Here is a 25,745-nt window from a genome sequence, read left to right as displayed (position 1 = left end):
AGCTGGGTTTGCTTCCTTGATTTTAGCTAATATATTTGGCAGAAGTAAGGATGCAAGGAGCAGCATGAAAAGCAGGCAGTGACAAGAGCCTCAGAGAGACATGGAAAACAAAATCCAGGACACAGAGCCAGCAATATGTGGAAACACCTCCTATTTTCTCAAACAAGGTCCAGATTCAAAGAGACTTGTATCTGTGACACTTGGAAATCCTGAAAAAAAAAACGGGAATCTGTGCATGCTGTAGTGAGACGTTTTCAGGAGCAACATGCAGACAAGGCCTAAGGAATAATCAGCTTGACCTTCTAAAGGATCTGATGTGAGGCAATTTTAGCATCCAGACGTGACTAAATATATCTTTCTGCTCCCTGGCAAACTAAACAGCTATTTTGTCCATGAGCTCTGCTTCTTAAAATTACTACTTGATTTACAGCTGTTAAGTCATTTTAAGGACCTTATTAATCATTTGCTCTTGGCAGGCAGAGTTACGACTGCTAAAAATAAGAAACAATGTCTTGTGTCTTAATCAGCAAAATGGGGATGGTGGCCAAGCAGTGGAGATTCTTGCAAACTTTCTGTGCACATTTGCCTATGGTGTGTGTTGTAGATAAACCTATGAACACTTAACTGCATCGTGTTTGGTTAGTTGAGTCAATTATTAAAAGGAAGCTGAGTTCTGCTCCCACTAGATTATAGTGCCATGATTGGTCAGGGAAATTGTGTGAGAAAACAATATTTAGTTGTGGGTGTACTTAGCAAAGATCTCCTCTGAGACTGATAAGTACATTAAAAGATAGGTAATTGGCAAATACTTCAAGTATTAATTATCTTTTATTTTTTTTCTGTAGAAGTTGATACAATAACATTGAACTGGACAAGAGTTAAATGTGACTAGAGCTATTTCCTATTAATTTTTGTAATAAAATAAAGAAGCTTTGTGTTCATTAGTGTGCCTGATGACAACACATTTAAGTAAGATTTTAAGTTCTATAACTCTGAACAAAGTTCTTAGAATTTCTCCTACTTTTCTATAATGAAATCCTTGCAAGAAAACAACCATGTGTGTACTATATTCCACTTTTACACTTACAGGCACTCAGCTGCTTTTGCATGGTTTATGTCAGTTATTGCAATAGCCTTTAATAATAGAATATTACAGGTAAATACTAAAGAGACTGGATAAAGAGAGTTGCATAGTCAAACACTTATCTCTCATACCATGATCCCTTGGCTGTGGAAACTAGATCTATCCAAAATCCAAGCAGAATAGAAACTGCTTCTTTGACACCTTATTCTGTCAAACCTAAGAATTACCAGCAAGATTAAACTGATTAACAAAATGTTACCAATGTAATGGAAAAGACAAAGGGTTCATTTTGAGTTCCCTAATTATCATTCTTTTTTGTAAACAAAAGGTAAAAAACCAAGTAAAAATAATATTGATTTAATAGCTCACTAAAGAGTGCTGTAGTTCATGAATTTTATACAATTCTCAATCACAGTCTTGACAATGGAATAGGGAAGGGAGAAAAATATTATGTGAGTGATTATTTCCAAATTGAGAGTGAACACTTAGTGTAAAAGTTTCCAAAGCAGTTGTGTTGCAAACTCTGTAAAAGACATTGGGTTTTAATGTGCATTTTGAAAGAATATCATCAGTGTGACGATGTGGACTTCATTAGCTCCAACTGCAACTGTGGAAATAAATTTGGGTTGAAGACATAGTCTAACCTCACTATAATAAATAACCACTGGGCTTGGATAAATATTTATGATATCAAACTGTTCAGGGTAATAGGATTTGGCTGTTTGCTGCTTTAGAAAAAATGGAGAAACTTGCAATTTAAATTAGACATTTATATATAGCACTTTTACGGAAATCGTTTTCCACAGATCAATATTTAGATGAAATATTTAAAAGGAAGTCCAAATGAAATGAGTATGGAAATGAAAAGGACTTTTCCAGACCATGTACAACACATATGGGGGAAATTTTTTTCAGGTTTATACTAATCTTAACTTGGCTTTTTTTTTCTAACGGACTGATCAATAAAATTTGTTCACTCTTGTTGATAGGAGAATTAAAGTAGGATGTTCTGGTGAAGTTAGGATACTGATTTTGGAAACAGATTATGTTTGCACAGAGTATTTGCATAGGGAAAACAGCAACAGAAACAATGATTATACGTAGCTTCGTTCAAAATAAGCAGTCATTATAGTTTTGCTTAAGAACTCAAACATTTTGGGCTTATCTACACTGAGTATATGTATTTAAATACACTTAGACACACATATAGGCACATATTTCAGTCATATAGAGAAAAATTTTTCATGCATATAATTTTTTTATTATACTTGTAAGGTTTCTTGGCCATGGCTTTGACTGTCCTAAGTGAGACTGTCTAACTGCCAGTTTTCAGCTTGTCACTACTGAGTCAGCAGTCTTCCTTATTTTTTAGTGTCTGAGGATCCTGCTGGACAACATGGTGGACATGAGGAGCAGCGTGCCCTTCCAGGAAAGAGGGGCAACAGCACAAGATGAAGGAGTATAGTCAGCAGGTGAAGGGACATGATTATTTTCTATTCAGAAACTGGGAGCATGTCAGGAGCACTGTGCCAAACCCTGGGCTTTCCACTGCAAAAAAAAAAAAAAAAAAAAAAAAAAGGATTGGCATACTGAAGTGAGCTCTGCAGAAGGCTGCAAAGATAAAGAGGGCTCTAGAACACTGCACATCAGAAGCTACTGAGATGCTGAGAGAAATCAGTTTGTTCAGTTTGGAGAAAAGAAGTACAATGATTGCTGTGTACAACTAAGTAATAGGATGATACAGAGAAGCTGGAGCCAGATTCTTCTCAGAGGTTTTCCCTTCTCAGAGAAGGGACAAATTGAATTTCATGGAGATGAGGTGATGCCCTATCCCATACTCCAGCCCCTGCAAGACTCTTGGGTTCTGGACTTGCACAGGACTCTCTGGTGCTTTCTCTCTCTCTTCCTTCTTCTTCTTTTAATCTCCTGTCTTAATATTTTGGGTAACTTGGGACTGAATGGGTTGGATTTTGTCAAGTTGTATGGGTTAGCATGTGCTAAGTCAGTGCTTTGTGGAATTCTTTGTTTTGGTTGTATGTTACCCTTTAAACTTTTGCCAAGTTCTCTTATTTCCTAAAGTTTACCAGTAAAGTACCCCCTGAGAAAATGTGTGCAGTCTTTCTCCTATGCACTTTCTCTTAAGGTGTTCAAAGAACCAAAGGCTCTTCTAATATGTCCAGAGGGTGGATATTGTTGGAGCCTTATAAAGAATCAATCTAAGAAACAATAGTCCTGTTACTCCAGTCACCTTTCAAACTGTGGTCGGTCCTCACAGACCAATAAGTGATCATTCATACTCGTTTAATTAATCTTCAGATATAAGAAACTAAAAAATACTTTGAAATTGCAGTTATTTCTACTTTTTAAGATAAACTGATCTGAATGTTGTCTTCAGCACACACAGGAGTAATCAAACAAAAGAATCATGAAGTAGCAGAGAACAAGGGTGAGGACACAGGTCTGATTAAATCCATAGTGCTACCTAAGGACCACGAGTAACAATGACACTAATTTTAGTAAAAGGAAACAGTCCTCCTGATCACTACGGAAATAGTTTTGATGTGTTTTTCTGAAGAAGTGATGTCAGTATGAAAGGGGAAGTGCTATGCAGGAGCTATCACTGGCACTCATAAATTCACAGAACCTTGTTGATCAGAAGGAATCTCCAGAGGTCATCCAGTCCACCCTGTGGAGTCAGCTCAGAGTCAGCTGCCTGGGGCCTCACTGCTTAAGTCTTCACCAGCTCCAAGGATGGAGAGTCCACAGTTACGCTGTTTGACAAATGTTTATCCTCTTCATTTTAGTGTTCAGTGAGACCCCTGGAACTTTTAGCCAGTGTGAATCACTACTTTCTGAGGTGCTGATTCTTCTTCTTCATGTTCATATTATGGAGCACAATTTCACATTTACTCCATTGGGTTTCAATCTGTTGATGCTTGGTCCACCCTTAGGATTTTCTGTGATCATTAGTTCCTCTAATAAGTAACATCCATTCAAACTAATTTATGTCATAAGACATGCAAAAATTCAATCAATCAGAAATGTATTGTGTTGGTCACTGTGGCTGTGAAAATTGGACTTTGTTGTTTCACATAAGTACTCTGGTATTCAGTTCTACATTTATTCATCTCACCAAATGAGCTCTATTTCTGAAAGCTACTGCTTATGCCACTCAGTGATCTCAGATGTCTTTTCTAACCTTAACGATTCTATGATTCTATGTAACATTAGAAACATTTTCCTTAGTTATCAGAAAATCCACATACAAGTCTACAGTATAAAAACAGGGCAAACATGTTTTTTCAAGCCCTAGGAAAACTATGCTTCTTTTCCCTAAGAGAGATTAATTCTGTGTGATTTTGAAAGGTTCCTGCAAGTATCCATTGACTACAATGTTGTAATTACTTAGCACCTCTTCAAATGACAAAGTTTGCAAGCAAACAATAGATTCTTTCATTCATTGGGAACTTTTAATTTCATTTTTTTAAATGTTTTCGCAAATTCTTGAGGAAATGTGTTTGGTGGCTGCTGCAATTTGCAAGTTCATCTTTGTCAGCGTCTACAGGTTACCAAAGCTATGATCAAGGTCAAGTAGAGCAAGATTTGACCCTTAAAATTTTGCAATCATTTCCTCTGTGAATACTTCTAGTTCTATCAACCTTTCCTCCCTCCTCCCCCAAATATCTAAGTTAGCTAATTCTAGACAGTGTGCCTGAAAGACGCCCTTGCCACAGCACACTGTCAGCCGTGGTAGAACCTATTAAATGGCTTACATGGCATTACTGGGCAGGGCCAGATAAGTATATGTTTTAAAGTAATTTTCCAAAACACAGCTATTAAACTGTGCTTAAGTAACCCCTGGAAATACAGTCCCCTGCTTTTATTGTCCATTTTAACTTACTTGTGTTAAACAGAATTGTCTCAAGTTGTGCTCCTACAAATAGTATGTGAACTGACAGTGTACTGGGTCAAGACATTGTCTCTCTACCCCTTATCCTGTTGCCAGCATTTTTCTGCCTGTAAAAGTAGCAATTGCTCAAACCTCATTAAATGGAGTGGTGGAGAGTCTGCCCATACTTGGCCTCTCTCTGCCTTTCCTATGCTTTCATTTGTACTTTTCATTTTGCTGTTGGAGGCAGAGCAGCATGGGAAAAAGGTCCAAGCTGTTAATATATCTGCACAAAACAAAGGTGCTGACTGGCATGATTTTTGTGTCCTTCTCTTGCTTTTGTTTTCATTTTGGCTCCTACAGCACAGGTAGGGCTCAGAGTTACTGCCTCAGCTGCTGCTCTTGTCTTTACAGCCCACTCTGAACTGTGGAAACCTTCACCCACACTTCTAATTGAGATTACAGGTGTTGCCAGGACATTGCAACCTTACTTGAGAGTGAGTTGATTTTGGATGTATCTCAGTACATGGCAGCACTGACAGCCGAGCACCAAAGGGTTTTTCTGCTGACAACTGTGGTCTAGCTGCTAGGTCACTTGGTGTGTCTGCATCTGTGCTTAAGTGTCACTTTAAAGCACATCCCAGATTATGCATGAATCATGAGCCAACTTGTCTTTTAAAGGTCATCTGAGCCATTCAGAAATAAACAAATTCACCTTGGTGCATAAAAGAAACCAGCATTTGTAAAATTGCTAAGTAACAAATGCATCTATGCAGAGTCATATTTCCAGCTCCCATATCAAAAATATGGGTCAGTGGGGATTTGACCCATGATGCATCCATCCTGCATACTATGTTTGTATAAGTAATAATAGCAATGAAAATAAATGTACCTGTGAGGTTGCAAGTGAATAACATGGCTCCTTTTTCTCCATCAGCTCTGTGTGTGTTCCCATTTCAACCACTGTGCCCACTATTACATCTGCAGTCTGAGCAGTGGAAAGCCAATGAGCAATAATAATAGTAGTTTGACCTCGCCTGGTCTGTAAATGAAATACCAAACTGTAATTCATGTCCCCTGTTGCTTGGTGGTTTGTAGTAATTCCTCCAATTTGTCATATTGATACAGCTGTTACATCCCATTGATCTCATTTACTGAATATCCTTATGATCTGTGATTGTCTCACAACTGACTTAAAATACAATCTTCTACTTTCCCTGGCAGGCTGGAGCCTGCTTTCTCTTTTGGCTTATTTTGCTGCTTCTTCTTTTCTTGGATTTATGTCTTTTTAAAATGTTGTTGAAAAGCCCAGACATGAGGTACAAAGTTGGGAGCATTTCTATAGAGACTGGCTTACTAGTGAAGGACACATGTCTGCTCCCAGTGTCTCACCAATTCCAGCAGCATGACACTAGTTATTTGCCACTGGTAAATGTTCCTCAGCATTATGTGGCTGAAGGCAGTGTGTTTGCCTTAAACAGGCAGCTTTGGGCTTCCACAACCACACAAAAAAATATGGAGTCTATAATCTGATAATTTATGGAGAAAAGCTATTCACCTCACATAAGAGTAGGTCTCAAATTTCCAGGAATAAACAAACATAGAGGTTAGTACCTGCAGCCTGCCTCTATGAGCAAAGAGGAGAGACAAAAAACTTGTTCTAAAATGCATCTGGCTCACTTTTCCTCCTAGTGAACTGCTGGGAGTTAAACACTCAGAGCAGTTAAGCTGTCAGATTGTTGCATCGAGGGCTTCTCCACTTTGATGGCTATCACATGGTGCCAGCCTAGCCCCCAGCTAGATGAGCCAAGGGGAAATAGTTTTTTTGCGGTAGTGAAGTGGAAGAGATGAGAATATTGTCACAGAAGAACAGTAGACAGCTTTTTGCCCTAAATGGGAAATAATTCTTGCTCTTGTTACAAACCTGTCGTGGAAAATGATAACTGTCACTTGTGTCTTGTCTCTGAATTTAAATTAAATGCATGATTGGAGAAAAGAGAAATGAGGGTTATATCAATGACAAAACACTTATTTTTCCTAGTCCAATGTGAGCTAGCATCTTGTTGCCTGTGTCTGGAGCAGATGCAGTGTTATCTAGCAAAAGAATTTTGGGACTGCAGACTAAAGCTCAATCAATAGCCATTTCTGGTTTCTGAGCCCTGATTTCTGCGGATTTCTTTTTTCAACCAAAATGCTAGCCCATTTTGAAAAGAAGACTATAAGACCTTGTACTTTTTGCATTCTGAAAAAATAATATTTAATAGGACCTAACTGAGTGTTAAGACAAATGGTAAGATCCCCTTTGATTCTACAAAGTTCAAACTGCAAAGAAATAGGATCTAAACATAATGTTTTCTTGCTATGTGACATTTTCTCCTAAAAACTGATTATCAGTAAAATTCACCCTAATTCAGAGTGTTTTCCCAACGACATAACTCTCCACACGTTAGCAGGTTCCCTAGCAACAGCAGCGACAATTATGAGCCTCAATGCACTTTGGTGCAGTACCTCGCTGAAGCGGGGCACTGGGCTTACAAAAACAGATTTTGAGAGCTGCAATTTCCATTTTCGACACAAGGTGGCTGCAGAAAATCAGTGTTTGGTTCAAGTTCACACACACGCACGCGCACACGCACTCTCACGCACACGCCTCCTCCCCCCTGTATTTGACTGGACTTGCAGGGAGGCAGATGTCACCCACTTGGGAATGGCATATATCCCCCTTCACATCTCTGATGTCCGTTTAACTTTTCTGCTTCATTTACATTCACTCAGCCACTCTGTAGCTTTGGACTTTGTTCTTATTACCCAGTTGATCTTAATTTCTCTATATTCAGTGTGCATCTGCATCCCTTGGTTTTCATTTCATTGAGTTTATGGAGAAGCTAAATTTTAGAGATAAAATGATTTATGGATAATCACACAAAACTCCACCACATACATGAGAAACCCCTCAATTTTCAATATTGATCTTTGTGTAAATTCATTTCCAAGGAAGAAAGATATTTGAATATCGTAACAGGAGATCCATTAGGTTAACATAAACATTTGGTTGTCTTGTTTCAGTTACAACTTATTCATCCATTTTGTGGTCTTTAATCTCTGAATCACACTGATATATATGATATAGAAACCTGATACCAGACTAATCAAGTCTCTAAGTAATGGTTTGTCTGCTTTAGGTGGGTGCACAAATATACCTGCAGGTAACAACTAGAAAGTGATTATATACATATACATACACATACATGTTTGTATGTATCAAGTGGTCAGAGGGGGAACAACTCCCTTGTGCATTTCCATGGAAGAGCACCCACCACCAGAGCTTAGGCTTGAGTGTATTTTACCGTGTTACAGATTGATCTGCAGAAGAATACACGTGCCTATCAAATGACTTAAAATTCGTTAATTTTCTTATACTTAATCCACCTATATAAGTGTTGCCCCAAATGACAGTATTTTCCATCTTTCATTAGGCATCTTTATTTTCCCTGAATTCATTACAAAAGGAGTGTAGATGACAGGTTTAGGCTAGACATCAAAATTCTGGATGGCTAAAGCCAGGTAAAATAATGCCCACATGAGAGGCAAAAATGATGAAGCTTAAACTAAGAATGCTTTATAGGCAAAAATGTTAGAAACTGATGAATATATTGTTTCAATATCACTCATCTCCTGCAGAGAAACAGACAACAAGAAGGTAATTCTCTAATATTTATCAGCTTAACATAAGTATATGTTATTATCAAAAGTTTTATATTGGCTACATTGTAAAAAATCATTTCATCTATAATCTTGCATTGACTGGCAAATCAAGCTTTGGTTATAGCTGAAAATGATATATGATATCTACTTCCAAAAATTGTTTAAAGCCTTATGTCTGTATGGTAGCCTACATTGTACTGGATGATGCATGGGTTTTTTTTTTGTTTGTTTGTTTGTTTGTGGTTTTTTTGTGATTTTGTCTCTGTTTAGCTATTTACAAGATGCAAGAGAGAAGAATTTACAAGCCTGGATGCAAGTTCCCTGTTTTGGGATTCACTTCCTTTACTCTTCACTCAGAAAGGGGAAATACTACAAATGAATCATCTTAAACAATAGGCACTTTCTACATCACTCCTATAAAGACACACATTTCTTCCATACCAAAGAGCTACAAGCATGAGGAATCATACCGTATATAGGCAGTGCAGCAAAAAGTTTCAGGTGGTTTTCCAAAGGCATCTGGAATTGCCTGGGGATGAGCATAAGATGCGTAGCAAATGGCAGCTACATATAATTTCAAGAGAAATATTAGTTCAACTGCAACCAATTTCCTGCCTTTTGCCATGGGAGACTACTTTGCATGAATCTATTTTTAACTTGGGTATTCTTTCTTTACTGTGTTTTGATAGCTGCAGGAATACTGTCTTCAGTTTATTAAAGCAAATGTTAACTTGGAAAAATGGACTTAGACTGTACATAAAGGTAGAAATAATACTGTTGTCCTTCATTTTACAAGAAAACTCATAGCAAAAGATGTATAGAATGAACTGGTGCAAAACATTGTGAGACTAAAGTCTTAGGGATTGATAAGTAAAACACAGAGAAAGACCATCTGCCTGCCACCTCCTCTGGCAGACGTAACCTGCTGTGCTATCTACGTCAGGAAATCCCAGTTTAAATCAAAGTCCTCCAGCCAAGTTGCTAACTTTGTGCATGGTGGACAATGGGACATTGAAATAATTGCTCTCTTTGGCCCTGAACCTTCGCTGCTGATAGTAGTTGGGGATCCCACGAACATCGATGAGGCTGTCCTGTGACACTGTAAATTGGAGGGTTGAAGGATCCCTTGAAATCAACCTCTTGATACCTTTTCCACCTTCAGATCTGCATTTTCTTACCTCTGTATTTTGCCTCTAGAAGCAAATAAAGCCACACCAGCACTCTACATTGTTGTTTTACAGAGTATGTTTATCCAAACTGTGCTAGGAGGCCAGGTGATATCCCCAGCTGACATACCTGTGAGCTGAAAAGAACAGTCAGAGGTATGGTAGAAGGGAAGGGTGTCAGTATAAAAAATGGCAAGCACTGCAGAGTGAGAAAAACCTATACCTCTTTACTTCCAATTCTATTGTAGGAAATGGGAATGGAATGAAATCTCCAAGATAGAGATTAAAAAGCAGTTGAAGATGCTTCAGAACCATAACAAGAGTAAAGACTATAGTCTTGAAAAAATTTGCTTGAACTAATTTTTAGGATGATTGGCAACATGAAGTTAGCAATAGATAGGATAAGCTTTTAAAATTGAGAGACAAATGGAATCCTTTACCAACCCTCATAGTTCATTCCTCCATTGAGTTCTCCTGTCAATAGGATTATAAGTATGTTAACTGTTAACTGAAAGAGTTTATTACAAATTTTTATTCAGCTGGATTGAATATCCAGTGAATTCAACTGGACTATAGAGCTCAGGGATTGAATTTGAATTCTCTTTGAATTACTGTTTAGAAGGAGCAAAAGCTATCAAGATTTGAACAGTCTTAAGGCAAATATTCCTCTAAAAAGACAAAGAGATAGAAAATGAAAGGAGCAGCAGTTGCCTCCACCATGACTGCATAATGTAGGCATTACATAACTACTAAGGTATTATCTTGTCTCAGCTTTCCAGGAAGCTGATGATGTCATGTATGTGGGAAAGGCAGAAGCACAAAAGGGTCAGACAGCAGAGAAATGGAAATGACCATGGTCAGGGAACTTGTGGGCTCAGCTTGGATAATCTCTGTTCTGGAAAGGAAATGGCATCTGTGATTCTGCCCAGAGGCAGCAAATCTGAGATGTTCTGGGTGCATCAGAGGAATGTCACATGCTTTACTTGGCAGAAAACAGATATTATGAATTTGTTTGTATATGAAGAAACTGATTAAAAATGACTCAATCATCTTTTAGTATTGTGTGAATAGCTTAGACAATCCCAAATTTATTTTACTGAGTAAATTGCAAGAGGAATTTACTGAGTAAATATGTATGAGAGGAATCAAGGGAAATTGTAATTTGTAATCAGTAACTTAATTGAATGAACTCTTCCCACATCAACAAAAATGAATTTTAAATCACCAGATTAGATAACAACAACCTTTAAATATGTAGCTGAATATTTGCTCGAAGTTTCTGGTGGAAATGTTTTGTGTTAGCCCAAGGATGAATATGACCTGAAATATTTCAACACCAATGCATGCAGCATGAAGAACAAAGAAGAGGAGCTTGAAGTTTTGGCCTAGTCCCAGAGATCTGATCTCACTGCCATAAGTGAAACCTGGTGGGATGAGTCCTATGGCTGGAGTGCCCTACCGGAAGGTTACAGGCTCTTCAGGATGGACAGGCAGGGCAGAAGAGGCAGAGGGGTATAATATTACACTGTGTGTAATAGAAGCGTTAGAATGTATAGATCTCACAACTGGCAATGTCTCTGGTAAGAATCTAGGGGCAAATAAATAATGCAAATGTCATTGTGGAAGTCTACTTTAGACCTCCCAGCCAGGATGATGATGCCAACGAATTATTCTTTGAGGAATTAAGGGAAACTTCCAGGTCAACTGCCCTTGTCCTTATGGGGGACTTCTACTTGCCAGAAATTAATGGAGCACCACACAGCTGGTACAAACCGAGCCAGAAGATTCCTAAAAATATGGATGACATTGTTATGGAACAGGTCCCAAGGGAAAGATGCCCTCCTTGATCTACTGCTTGTCAACAGAGCGGATCTCGTGAGCAAAGTGGAGATTGGCACGCATCGTGGTTACAGTGACCATGGACCAAATGAGTTTAAAATCTCTTTTGACAAGGCAAAAAGTGCCAGCAAAACATCAGCTCTGGACGTGAGGAGAGCAGGCTTCAGGCTCCTCAGGGAATTAGTAAGTAAGGTCTTGTGGGAAAATGTTTTTGCAGATGCTGGGGTCCATCAGTGATGGTCACTTTTTACATATCACCTCCTAAGGGCATAGGAGCAGGCAATTCCCAAATGTTGGAAGTCAAGCAAGTGAGGCAGAAGGTCAGCTTGGCTAAGAGGAATCTTCTGTTGGAAAAAAGGCAAAAAGGATGCCCAGTGGAAGCATGGTCAAGTGACACGGGAAGAATTCAGAGATGCTGCTTGTTGCTATAGGGAGAAAATTTGTGCAGCCAAAATTCAGCTGGAGTTGAAGCTGTCAGAAACGTGAGGGACAATAGAAAGAGTTTTTTTCAAATACATTAATGGCAATAGGCAGTATAGAAATATCAGTAGCCCATTACAGGATGAGGATGGTCACCTCAAAAACAGGGACAGACAAAAGCAGAGGTGTTTAACACATTCTTTGACTCTGTTTTCAACACAGATGATGGACCAAGGGGGTCTCAGTGCCCCGAGCTGGAGGACCATGACTGTGAGAATGACCAGCTCCAAACTGACCCTGAAATTGTGTGGGATCTGCTGCTCCTGCTGGCTCCCTACAAATCTGTGGGGCCTGATGGGGTTCATCCAAGAATCCTCAAAGAGTTGGCTGATGTCATTGCAAAACCTCTCTTGATAATTTTTGAGCTGTCTTGGGAATCCAGAGAGGTCCCAGCTGACTAGAAGCTGGTGAACATCGTCCTGATTTTCAAGAAGGGCAAGAAGGAGGACCCTGGAAGCTACAGGCCCATGAGTTTCACTTCAGTGCCTGGTAAACTTATGGAGAAGATTATTCTCAGGGGTACTGTAAAACACCTGAAAGACAACACTGTCATGGATCATAGCCAGCAGGGCTTCATGAGAGGGAAGTCCTGCTTATCAAACCTGATTTTCTTCTATGACAAGGTAACCCACTTAGTTGATCAGGGGAAGCTAGCTGATGTAATCTTTTTGGATTTCAGTAAAGCTTTCAATACTGTCTCTCAGAAGATCCTTCTGGACAAACTGTCCAGCACACAGCTGGATAAACACATAATGGGCTGGGTGATCAATTGGCTCATGAGTCTAGCACAGATGGTAATAGTGAATGGGGTAACATCAGACTTGGGACCTGTCACTAGTGGGGGTCCACAGGGCTCCATCTTAGGCCCTGTGCTCTTCAACATCTTCATAAATGGCTTGGACAAAGGAATACTAAGCAAGTTAGTAGATGACACTGTGAGGAGCTGTTGACTCCCTCGAAGGCAGAGAGGCCCTGCAGAGAGACCTCATCAAATTAGAGGACTGGGCAATCACCAACCATATGGAGTTCAACAAGGAAAAGTGCTGGATTCTGCACCTGGGATGGGGCAACCCTAGGTGTATGTACAGACTGGGGAATGAGAAGCTGGAAAGCACTGCTGTGGAAAGGTACCTGGGGGTCCTGGTCAAAGGCAAGTTGAATATGAGTCAACAGTGCCCTGGCAGCCAGGAGACCAACTGTGTCCTGGGGGGCATCAGGAAAAGCATCGCCAGCCAGTAGAGGGAAGGGATTGTCCTGCTCTGCTCTGCACTGGAGTGGCCTCACCTTGAATATTGTGCGCAGTTTTGGGCAGAGCAATATAAGAAAGATATTAAGCTTTTAGAGAGCATCCAAAGGAGGTCAATGAAGATGATGAAGGGCCTTGAGGGGAAGCAGCATGAGGAGCAACTGAGGTCACTTGGTCTATTCAGCCTGGAGAAGAGGAGACTGAGAGGAGACCTCATTGCGGTCTCCAACTTCCTCATGAAGGGAAGAGGAAGGGCAGGCACTGATCTCTTCTCTGTGGTGACCAGTGATGGGACCCAAAGGCGTGACCTGAAGTTGTGTCAGAGGAGGTTTAGGCTGGATATTAGAAAAAGATTCTTCACTCAGATACTGGAACAGGCTCCTCAGGGAAGTGGTCACATCACCAAGCCTGTCAGAGTTCAAGAAGCATTTGGATGATACTCTCAGGCACATGGTGTGACTCTTGGGGATGGTCCTGTGCAGAGCCAAAAGTTGGACTCAGTGATCCTTGTGGGTCCCTTCCAACTTGGCATATTCTGTGATTATGTGATTCTGTGACCTGGTAATCCAGAAAAAAAAAATAACTTACTGGCATAATACAGGGACTGGCCACCACCACCAGCATATCCCAGTCACAAGACATCTCAGAATTAAATCTATAACTCCTTTAAATTCAGATAGTGGTGTATTGAGTTCTTGTTTAAGACTAGTGATTCATGCCACTACTCTTGGAAATAAAGCAGAAGCTCAGACCAGAAATTACTATTTCACTGGTGCCTTTTACCAGGCACTAGAGCGCCTCTAGGACTGTTAATTTATAAATTACACATATATATAAGTATATCTTCATAGATGACACAACTCACATGAGAGCACACAACCCGAGTTTCAGAGAGCTATGGTTGGAAGTACATTCTTTGGAAAAATGTTTCTATTTGAAGTGGTAGAGTCACCATCCTGGATGTACTAAAAAAAAAAAGTGTGGATGCGGCACTTGACGCCATGGTTTAATGGTGGACATGGTGGCAATGTTAGATTGACAGTTGGACTTGATGATCTTAAAAGTCTTTTCAAACCTTTACAATTCTATGAAAATTCTGTAAATGACTTTAAAAGGTGGGGGTTTTTGTTTGAAATGATGAATCTACTCACCCACTTTTACGTATTTGCAGTTAAATAAATGCTACAACATATTTATGATATATGTTTATTACATGTAGCACTTTAAATATATTGAATGCATCATTGCATGTGTTATATTTATACTCATGTATGTGTTATAAAATTACTATTTTCTTGTGGTTGGAGATATACGTATGTGTGTGTTTCTGCAGAAAGAGTGCAGAGATTTGGGTCAGAATATCATATGAGCACTGTTGTCTTTTGACACTTTTCCTTTAAAATACCAGCAAATTATATTTATTTTCTGAACAGATTCAACACAGACTTTTCCTTTCTCCAATATTAATAATCTTGACTCCTACAGCATTTCAAAATTCTGCCAACTCTCTAATCGATGTGTTGAAAGGATTTTCCTATTAGAATTTTATTTGTGTTTCTTGGTGAGATGTTTGAACCTTAGCATATAATCAACAGTTTGCCAAAACATAAGTTCGGTGGGATATCTTAGTTTTATACAGAAGCTTTTCTGGATTCACACCTTTTTTTTTTTTTTTTGTCTATGCCTTAGTGAATTTAAAATAAAATTCTGATGAACCATGCTGACAAAAGTGAATATAAAACTTATGATCCTGTGCCCTAAAAATAAGTATCCTGCTTTATAATAAATTCGAGATTATGGGGAAAATGTGCTGGAGGATAGTATGGAGCTTGGAGCAGGAAGATGTGTTCTGAAACAATGTAACAGTTTATTTTTAAATTACAAGTTTTTTCTCTACAGAATTACAAAAGTTGCTGTACTTGGATTAAGGAAAGACGCGATACATTTTGGAATAGATTTTTTATTTAGAATATTTCTCCTGTAATTTGCTTCGATCTCATCAAGACACATGGGTAAGCATTGCTAGAGGGGGATCCTCTGTCTCAATCCCATAAAACAACATTATTTGCGAACATATTGGAAAAAACTAAAAAATCAAAAAATTACAAAAAGCTGCATGTCCATCTCTCTTTGCAATAATGTCCATCTTCAAGCAACCAGTGTCACGTGTCAGTATCTGCCAGAACTTCATTTTAGGGACAAAACCACAGATAAGGACTTCTTCCCATGTCCAAGCTCAAACTAGTAAAATCGAGGTGGGGGGTTTGATCTCTGGATGGGCCATTCACTAAGAGTTGAACTTAATGATCCTCGTGGGTCCCTTCCAACTCAAAAAATTCTGTCTTTCTATGAGCAGTAGTTTTGACACCCCCAGAAAAAAAAAATAAATTTGGAGAGAAGTAGAAAAGCTATTGGACTACCCTTTTATTCTGTGAGTTTTTTTCCTCCTCACATTTGTCTGTATGTTCGTATTTCACTGCCTGGTCTCCCTAATCCTTGTGCTGGTGACTGAATGGTTTTGTTGATGGCTTTGCAAGCAGCACTGCGGTGGACAGTTTTATCAAGTAAGGATATGTGTGAGAAAGAGGGCAAGGAGGAAACAAGAAGCATTTTTCTGAACCCCAGTATATTGTCTTTGCAGCCAGACAGTTTTTGAAGGACAAGATATCTGTGTAACTGATGAAGAAAGCATTGCTGTTTAATGGACACTTTGTAAAGAAGCGTAGGTCATTGACAAGGTATGCTGCTGACTCTGGCTTCTTCCGTTTTCTTTATGATGGTGGATCATCTAATACATATGTGTCATCGTAGCTCCTAAAACAGTGATTCAGTTTACAATTAGAATCAAGGGCCTCTAGCTTGGAGGTATTTTTTAAACCCACATGTCTGGATTCACAAGTACAACCAGTTATGAGATCTGTTGAAAACACTAGAATAAAAGCAATATTTTAATTTCAATAAGAAAAGGAAGAAGGGAATGAAGCTTTGTGAAAATATCTAGAATTTGCTAGCCTTTGCCTTCAGCTCTGTTTCTAGAGACTGCTTAGTGAGATGACACCTAGCAGGATGATTACTCATGGTAAGAGGGAAAAAATTCTCACCCAGGGGGCATTATTGTGTCCTGTATGCATAAAACTGTTGGTCCAGGATAGCTCTGATGCTACAGGTTTCCTGACCTGACTGCTCAGTGGGGGTTTCTTGCATTGCTACATAGGAAAGCTACTCTCTTCTAAAGGCAGCATTTGTCTCTGCTTGTGCTCTGTTTTATTAGTCATTAGCAGTAAATGCATCAGTTACCACTTCTTGGGCAACAGCAATGACTAAGCCTACAATGGAAATCCAGTCTTCTCACAGTTCCTTCCTTCTCAGCTTTTGCTACACAAGATTTCATGAAGTTCATGATGTGCAATCTTTCTTAGCTTAGGTTTCTTTACAGACAGCTGACTTAGATGTGAGAAACCCAGAACTCATTCATTTAATAAAATTTGGCAACACTTTATTTCAAGAAAGAGGTAAAATAGAAATTAATATCCATTTTGAAATAAATTATACAGGATCTCTTCTTGTTTTTCATAGGTTTCTCTGCTGGCAAAAGGAAAGCAAACCAATGTCTCTTGGTTAAAGTACATAATTCTTTAAGCTTCTCCCTCCATCTCTTCAAAGACACATGATGCTAGGTAAATTACTTGGAACTGAAATAATCAGAAAATAATTTAAGAAGTCTTAAAAAATCACAATAAACCTAAAAAAAATAGGAGATTTAACTTGACTTAACAATGCTCCTGAAATACTCAAGCGCACTTATTCCAGGAACTCAGTTTATCCTCTTGCATTGAACTATGCAGTTTAGGTATAATTATGGAAAAAATAATAAATCACCAGGAGTTAACAGTAGTTATTAAACCACGTGCTCAACTAGAATCATGATTTTGGCTCCTCAGTAAGCAGGCAGCTTCAGTTAGAAACAAACCTCAAAACACTTAAAACATGCCACTCTAAATCAGAAAAGCTGAGAGAACAATGTCATACTAAGTAAGGGAGGGAATAAAACTACCTGCTTGTTGTCCACAGCCAAGCAAGGAGAAACAGATAAGTCTCTAATGCCCACATGTTAACTATTACCTTGACAAAAATCTCGCTTACCCTCTCAGTGCACAGGCTTATTGACAAATAGATGGAGCACACGAGCTGACTGCAAAACTCCCTGTACTCTTTCTCAGAAAAGTTACTCCTGTGGTGTAAATTTCATCACCTTTAAACATATGGGTGTGGCAAATCAGGTAATCTAAAAACACTAACCCAGAACTTTCAAAACTCTTAAGTTGGCAATTGCTTCATGGGCTGGGAAATCTGGAGGTTGAGGATCACTATAGTTCCCTGGGGCTGGACTTACACAGAGCCTCAGGGACTTTACAGCCAAAGAGAGGAAGTAGTTTTACTAGCAGTTTGCTTCTAACTTTCTGATCCTTGGAGAACCACTGGGTTTTCAAGAGAGAAGAAATTCTTAAAGTCTGTTTCCCCCCACAATGCAACGTCACAGGAAAATATTTTTGCTACAAATGTTTACACAAGTGTAAGTGTCTGAAAAAAACACACCAAAAAGAGGGGGTACACTGTGAGCAGGGATTGCAGAAGCATGGAGTGTCCGCAGCTCGTATTGTGCAAAGAGAATAAGCCATTCACAGTTGAGACTAAATTTCTGTGTCCTAATGGCAAGTTATCCCATAAGCTTTTTACTGGGCAGCCCTGCCAGCTTACAGATCTGTGCCCCAGGATGGCAGTGTGCTATTGTAACAGCATGGCACACCCCCTCAGGGCATTGCGAACACAGCTAAAAATATTGCCACAGAATAAACAAACAGGGATCAGTACACAGTTTGCGTACCAATAGATGTCAGTGTTGCATATCTTATGTAGCTTTACAGTTCTGGCAAACGGGGAAGGTCTGTATATGTGTCCTGTTTAATTTCATGGATTCTTGTCTATGCTTTTTTTATATCTAAGCCTGTCCATAGAAAAAAGGGCAAGTAAACTAGGGCATCTGCTGTCTAGGGCTTCATCAGTTACATAGTTATAAATAAGTTTTGTCTGTCAAATAACAGTAAAAACAGACCTTTACCATTGATCTGGTTGAATTTGCAGGCTTGACAATTAGTAATACCATCTGCAATCCAGTTCCTAATCAGACTTCAGAGAGAGCACAGAGGTGAAATGGAGGAGCCACAGAGCTGCACAGAGCAGCCCACAGCTGCTTCAATGTCACAGTTGGTGCTGAGATACTATCTGCTCATGTGCCATATTGTTGTGGGCATATGTAACTGAGAACAGGACTTGGCATGGCTTTTTGGCAACCCCTGCATCTGACTAATGCTCTAAGAGAAATACCAGAGCACTCCTCTGCTAAAGCACTGAGAAAAGGTGCCTCTTCCACACCAGATACATCAGCTGGAAACTCCACTCTGCAGCAAGGAGAATTTTTCTGGAGTTTTTGTTTCCTCATTAAGGGTTTGTTTTCCCTTCCTTACCAGATCAGTCTTCCTGGCCATCTCCTTTCACTGCACCCCCCACTCGTGCTCTGGTATCTGTGGTTACGTAGCAGGGGAATCACAGAAAATGTTACTATAATTAATGTGCCACTGCAGGATCCTGCCCTGCCTGTGTTTTCATTCTTGGCTAGTGACTCATCTCCTCTTTTATTCCCCCTTATGGCAATCAACATGCATCAGTGCCTTTACCCCAAATGGTAATGTTTTTATTAGGGACAGTAAACATAACCCCTTGCTTGGCGATGCCAGATAGAAGACAAGAGGTTTTGATCCTACCACCATCACCAGAAAATCTGAAGAGGTTTTTTTGCCTCTTGAATTTCCTGCATCTTATTAGACTATCCAGTGCACATCTGTAACAGCTCACAACCAGGCCTGTCAGCACACGGTTCATTAAAAAGCCGTGGCTGCCAGCTTCTTTTGGCTGAAATCTTTCCCTTCACAGTGTAATACAAACACCAGTCTGTGCACTGAGTACCTTTGTGGGAGCTTGAGGGGAATGAAAGCAATCTTATCTGACAGTTCTGTTCTCTGTGGGGGTCAGTGTATACTGATGTGCAATTGCCTCTGTGCTCCTCAAGAGTGGGAAAGTGGAAAATCCCCATGGATGAGACTCTGACCTGAGGAATTTGCTTTGTAAATTACATGGAAGTGTCCAAGGGGAGAGAAGGTTTTGTTCTCCTGTACTTTTTTTATTATCATTTTCTCTCCTCCCCCTATCATATCGTATCATGTAATCTCTGCAACTTTCAAGGTATATACTTAAAAATAACAAAAAAAAAAAAAAAAAGGAAAAATATATGAGGATTTAAGTCAGGGCTGTTATTTCCAATTCCTCTTTTCTATGCTCTAAATAAAAATCCCTTCTGGCAAATTATTAGAATTTAATTCTTGGAACATGTGAGCTACTAAACTTACATCAAAAGCCAGAATACCTCAAACTTAAGCTGCCTTGAAACCTTTGTCATCCCAATAACAAAAGTTGGAGATGCAGACCGAGTATCATCACCTTGCTCTGCTAATACTGCTCTTCTCCAGGAATCTCAAACATTTCCTGCATTGGGGATCCAGAGAATTTCTCATGAAAACATTGCTCAAGACCTGTTTTGGCTAAAAGCATATTAATTTATGGTGACTTAAAAATATATGACTGTCTGTTAAAGCATTAAAAAACACTGAGAGTTTTGTGAGCCTATATTAAAGAAAGAGGAAAGGTGGCTTTTTTTTAATACTTGGAAATTGGGTGGTTCTTTTGTAATTTTTTTTTAAATAGTAAAAGTGTTAAAATCAGGTAATCAAATCAAATAGGGATGGAAACATAGGTGACACTTTTCCTCCTCCAGACCCAATTTGTCCCGTAAGAAAGAGCATCAGAAGGGCAAGGCTTGCTTAGAAGGCCCACATAAGGTACTGCCAGTAGCCCTGGACCACAGTGGTCTCCTTTGGGAGAAGGGACTGGAAGAGGTGTCCCATTCGAGAGAGCACTGCAAAGGATTCCCTGGGAGGGTGCAGGTGCTGGCTGTGCTGGGCAGGTGCAGAGTGGCACACACATCCTCATCATGACAAAATCAGCAAGCACTGGGAGAGGCATGTTGAGGGTGGGCAGTGGCTGTGAGCTGTCACGGCCAGAGGTCAGGGCAGCACCAGACAAAGCACAGGGGACCAGAAGCTGTGGCTTCCTGTCATTGTCCTCCCTTTCCTCTTCCACACATCTATGTCCATCCACTTTCCATAAAACTTTCTTTCGCATCCTACCTGAGCAACTTGGTAAGTGTAAGTAGGGTGATCATCAGGGTGCGAGGTGCTCTATGGCTCTGCCTGACAAGAAGGGCTCTGCAAATTGCACAAGCTCTTCCTGCTGCTAGCTTTAGATGTTGTGGCCTCAGCCCACGTTATTAAGCCAAGCGCTTTTCCCTCAATGAGACAGGCACACCTGGGGACAGAGCAGTCTCACTCAGGGGGTGAGATGGCTCTATGTAATGTGCTGCAGAGAATAACCAGCACATTTTACTTGCATAAATTTTTTTAAATCAAGAATTTTAAAAACAGAAATAAATCTTTCAGTTTTTGCTTGAACAAAATATTCAAAATATTTGGCTTAGATGAAATGATTTTTTAGTAGTTGCATTTTCACTCTGGCTTCCCCCAAAACAGTTTGGGAGAGAATGTATTTGCAATGTCTTTGCAATTGCAATTTGTTAGTGAAGAAATTGCCATGGGAGAATTAATGATGTCAGGTAAGACACGGAGTGAGTTTTGGAAACCTTCTGATCCACATCCTGGCACTGATCCCAGTGTATCTAACAAAGTAACTACTCCTGCAGACACAGACTGTAGTCTTCTCAAAGCTTTGGTGTGGTATGGCAGACCGTCTTACTTCAAAACTTGGAACCTTTTCATGTGTTTGAGACATTATTGTATTTCATGTGCTTGAAAGTATTCAGGCAGGACTGAAGTTGGAGGTGCTAGTCATTTCATAAACAACTTTGGGAAATACCTCCCCCTCTCTTGACAGGTTTACCATTTATTCTGGAGCAAGATAGGACAAGAGAATGTGATGAGCTTAAAGAAGGAAGGCCACATGAAAGACAGATGGCTAATGTCCTTGTAGAACATAATTTACGCCTTGAGTCTCATGAAATATTTCCAGAAAACACCCACATCTGACTATCACTCAGTTCAATCTTTAATGGTTGCCAAGTTTTTTGAAGGTTAAAATAGTGCAGAGTCCTGAATAAAGATTTGGAGACATTTTTGTTCGTGTATATTCAGCTAACCATGTCCTTCACGTGTTTAAAGGTTTGGGTTTTTTTCCTGTTTTATTTTTTGCTAAACTGATCTCATTTGGGAACAGGATTCTCCTTGTTTCATCAGAAAGAGGCTGGCATATTTTAGAGGCAATTGTCCAAATAATAAATATGGTAACAATTAGAGTAAAGCCCCATCTGACTTTGACTTGCCATCAAACTAGGGTTACACACAGTAACTGCATCTCAATATTGAAAGTTCCCAAACCTTTCTAGTTCTAACAGTTGATCCGGATAATTTTATCTCTCTCCCTCAAAAAAATGAAAGACAGCAAGCCCACTTTTTGTATGACTCTCTTTCCAGGGAAACATTATTTCAAGTAATATGGTCTCCCTAAGTGAGGTCTTGCTAGGTTTAGTGAAGGATGGAAACACCAGGGTACCATAGTTTCTTTCTCCATTGCAGCATCTGCAACTGAGACATTGGCTAAAATCTGGGGCAATCTGAGAAGAAATAGTTGAAGTGAAGGAAATTCCATCAAGTTTTGGGGAAAACAGAATTACTGGGCTAAAAAAAAAATAAAAAAAATATATAATGCAATAGATAGTTTTTAACAGTGTACTTCTATTTATAAATCACTTGTAATCAAATAACAGAACCTGTTGTATTAACAACATTAAAAAAAATTTATCAAAGCCTGTGTGAGACACTGAAATGATATTTGGCTTAAATATTGTTAAAATCACTGAAGGACTTTTGTCCACTGTAGCAAACTGTGTAAAGAAGCAACTGCTCACCAAAGCTGTGAGACACTGGATTATTCTATGAATTATTGGCTTGGACCAACTCAAGGTGGGGAGTGGGGGAGGAGGAGGGACAGGTCGAATTTCACAGAGGTCAGGTAATACCCTATTCCAAATCCCAGACCCTGTAAGGGTCCTGGGGCATCCCCGGGAGAGCTGTCAGTCAATGGACACTGGGAGCACTGCCCAGCCACACGTCATAGCCCCTAATCCAGCCTCAGATTGGCTAGCACACCTGAAGTCCTGCCTGGGTGCATAGGGGGGCCAAAGCAAATAAAAGCAGCAACATGTGCTTTCAATCTTTGTTCGAACCCTGCCACCTGGACACATGGAAGCTGGACTCTCACAGGACTCTGGTGGCAGCTATAATTTTCTCAATTTCTCTCTCTTTCTTTACTTCTCCTAATCTCTTAATATTTTGAGTAATTTAGGACCGGATGGACTGGATTTTGCTAAATTGTATATGTTAGCATGTGCTAAGTCAATGCTTTGTGGAATGCTTTATTTTGGTTGTATGTTGCCCTTTAAAGTTTTGCCAAGTTCCCTTGTTTTCTGAAGTTTACTGGTAAAAGTACCCCCTGAGAAAATGTGTGCAGCTTTTCTTCTTTGCGCTCTCTCTTAAGATGTTAAAAGACCTGAAGGCTCTTCTAATAATCCAGAGGGTGGATATTGCTGGAACCTTGTATATTTTTAAAGTAAAACCCTTTGGTGAGCTTGTAGCTTGGGTCTTACAGAAGCCTGCCTCTACTAAATTGGACTGTGAGGGGACCTTGAGGCAAGATAAAGGTGGTACTATTGTTCAGATATCCCAGGAGAAGAATGTATCCACAAGTGTGAAAGACTGGAACGCTAATGGCTCAGACAATAAAAGTGCAAGCTGACAATGTGTAAAGTAATTACCCAGGTGCTGAGGGTGTGCACACCAGACAGCTCAGGCTACAAGCTGGGTGTTGAACAAGATAAGGAAAGAGGCAAATCCTTCGGGGCGGGGTAGTGTTTCTTTGTCCTTACACAAATGACTCAGCTGTGATAACTCCCCTACAGGGAAGCATCGAGACAATTCATGCATAGCCTGAAGATATTCATCTCCCCTCACGGGCCATAGTGGACACTGTGTGTATCTGTAATTTCTTAGAAGTCTGAGAAATATCTCTAGTTAAAATTTAGAAGATGGTCAAATACAGTGAAAAAAAGAACTTTATTAACAGTGTGCTGGGTGCACGAACTCATGACCTGGTTCGAGAGCACATCTGGATAGGAGGGATGAGCCCTTTTAAGACCCTTCGATTAGCATAACCACTTCCTCGTTGCTCCCATGCCAGGCCTCACTCTTTTCTTCCTTAAAAGGCAGTCTTTGCTTTCTGGTGCCGTCCATTGGTTGTCCTCATCCGTCAGGTTGTTTCCCTGCCCCCCGGCCGCATGGTTCCCTGGCAGTGAGCCCAGGCTGGTCTCACCACCTTACATTCTTCCCGGTTTGCCTTGGCACAGTAAGCAAACAGAACAGTAAGTAACAATAAGTAGCAGTAAGCAGGCAGAACTATAAGCAGAGCAATAGGCAACACCAAGCAGAACTGTATGTAGCAGCAAGTAGGCAGCAGCAATAAGCAACTTCAAGTAGAACCACAAGCAGTCCACTAGTCCTTGACCACAAATTAGTTCTCCAATCCTTTAAATAAAACGGTTCCCAAGTGCCCCAGCATGAGGCAGCCATGAAAACTCCTGCTTGTAATAAAACCGTCTTATTTATTTCCTACAGAAGGTGTCAAAGACTCATGAAATATCCCATAATCCAGTATGACATCATCTACTGTAAGACTCCCCACCCTACGGGGTGGTACCAGGGGTGTTCTCACCTAGCCCAAACCCAATGAAAGCCACACTTGGGCTTCTTCCCTCATGGCACAGACTTCACTCATCACACGTTCTTCTTTTCTCACACACACGAGCTTCTTCCTTCATCACGCAGACTTCTCTCACAAAATAGACTTCTTCCTTCACCATATGGGACTTCCTTCACCACCACTGGCTTTTTCCCTAACTACCCTCGGCTTCCCTCAACAGATCCAGACTTCAGCCACCACTTTGACAAGAGTGGGACTCTCATCTCTGAGAAGACCACATGAAGAGAATCCATGGGACGCTGTCAGAATCCATGAAGTGGTAATACTTTTTCTGCTTAATCTGTCTCTCTGTCACTCTTTTTCTCTCCCCCTTTCTCTCTTTCTCCTATTTTTTCTATCTCTCTCTACCTTACATTTACTGTTAAATAAAATATGTACTATTTATTTTGGTATATGGTCTCTTTGCACCTTAATTCAGGCAGAAGCATCTCTCTAATGTTAAAGAAACTGATCATAACAGCTTGTTTTCTTTTCCTTGTGCTTTTGGGTTTTTTAATTAAAAATCTGAGACTCAGCTTAAATATGACGTGTTAGCAAAGTTTAATATAAACACGTGTGAATGTTTACTTGAATATGTCACTGCTGGTGGTATTATGTTTGAGTGTATTTAACAGGAAAGAGGATAAAATGCAGTTTTAGATGTACTATACTCCCCATAAAGATGAAGAGAAGCTAAAAAATGTCGTGGCAAAAGATGAACGTCAGTGAAATGCATTTTAAATGTCACCACATAACACAGTTCTTGACTGATGTTTGGCAGTAACTATGTGATAACATCTAAGGCAGGATAAGCCATGCTGCTGTTGGCTTGAGGTAGTTTTTAAGGACACTCATTGTGGGGGTGTTGGCCTGTGGTGGGTGGCACTTCTGGGCTCCTTCAGTGCTGAGCGTTTCCTAATACTGACTGGGGTCCTGACCAGCAGTGGGGCACTACTGCCCCTGTTTTTCTGAGAATGTTGTGCAACTGTGGGATGGCTGGGGCAGAATGAAGATCTGAAGCCTTCAAAGAGAAACTATACCTTGTGGAAGAAAGGAAGCCTCTGGTAAAGCAGTGAGATGAAGAAAGGTTTAATTTTGCTGTAAGTATTTTCAGAGAAGCTGGTTTGAGTTGTGTACCTTTTCGTAACATCATCTCTTATGGAAGCTGGGGGGCAGCCTGTGGGGTCCAGACAGACCTGCTGCTGCTTTCATAGCCTGAGCTGTCTGAGCTTTTCAAGTGCAAGGAGTTCAACGGCTTTCACCAGAGGTATGGCTAGAAGGCCTAGACATAAAAACGAACGAAGGTTTATCTACTGACAAACAGAATAAATACGTGTGAGTAACTGACATCATGTGGAC

General features: G+C 40.0%; 1 long non-coding RNA gene across 1 annotated transcript; it reads right to left on the bottom strand.

The window, feature by feature from the left end:
- Positions 1-1,964: 1,964 nt before the first annotated feature.
- LOC113945237 lies at positions 1,965-17,614 on the bottom strand. Its single transcript, XR_003527007.1, has 3 exons — positions 17,553-17,614; positions 9,857-9,981; positions 1,965-2,632 (listed from the first exon to the last, which is right to left on the bottom strand). It is a non-coding gene; the product is annotated as an uncharacterized LOC113945237 (long non-coding RNA).
- Positions 17,615-25,745: the final 8,131 nt, after the last annotated feature.

The sequence above is a fragment of the Corapipo altera genome, unplaced genomic scaffold (genome assembly GCF_003945725.1).
Source record: "Corapipo altera isolate COAL_440 unplaced genomic scaffold, ASM394572v1 44, whole genome shotgun sequence".
In the NCBI taxonomy this organism is placed as follows: domain Eukaryota; kingdom Metazoa; phylum Chordata; class Aves; order Passeriformes; family Pipridae; genus Corapipo; species Corapipo altera.
This window is presented reverse-complemented; position numbering and strand designations above follow the sequence as displayed.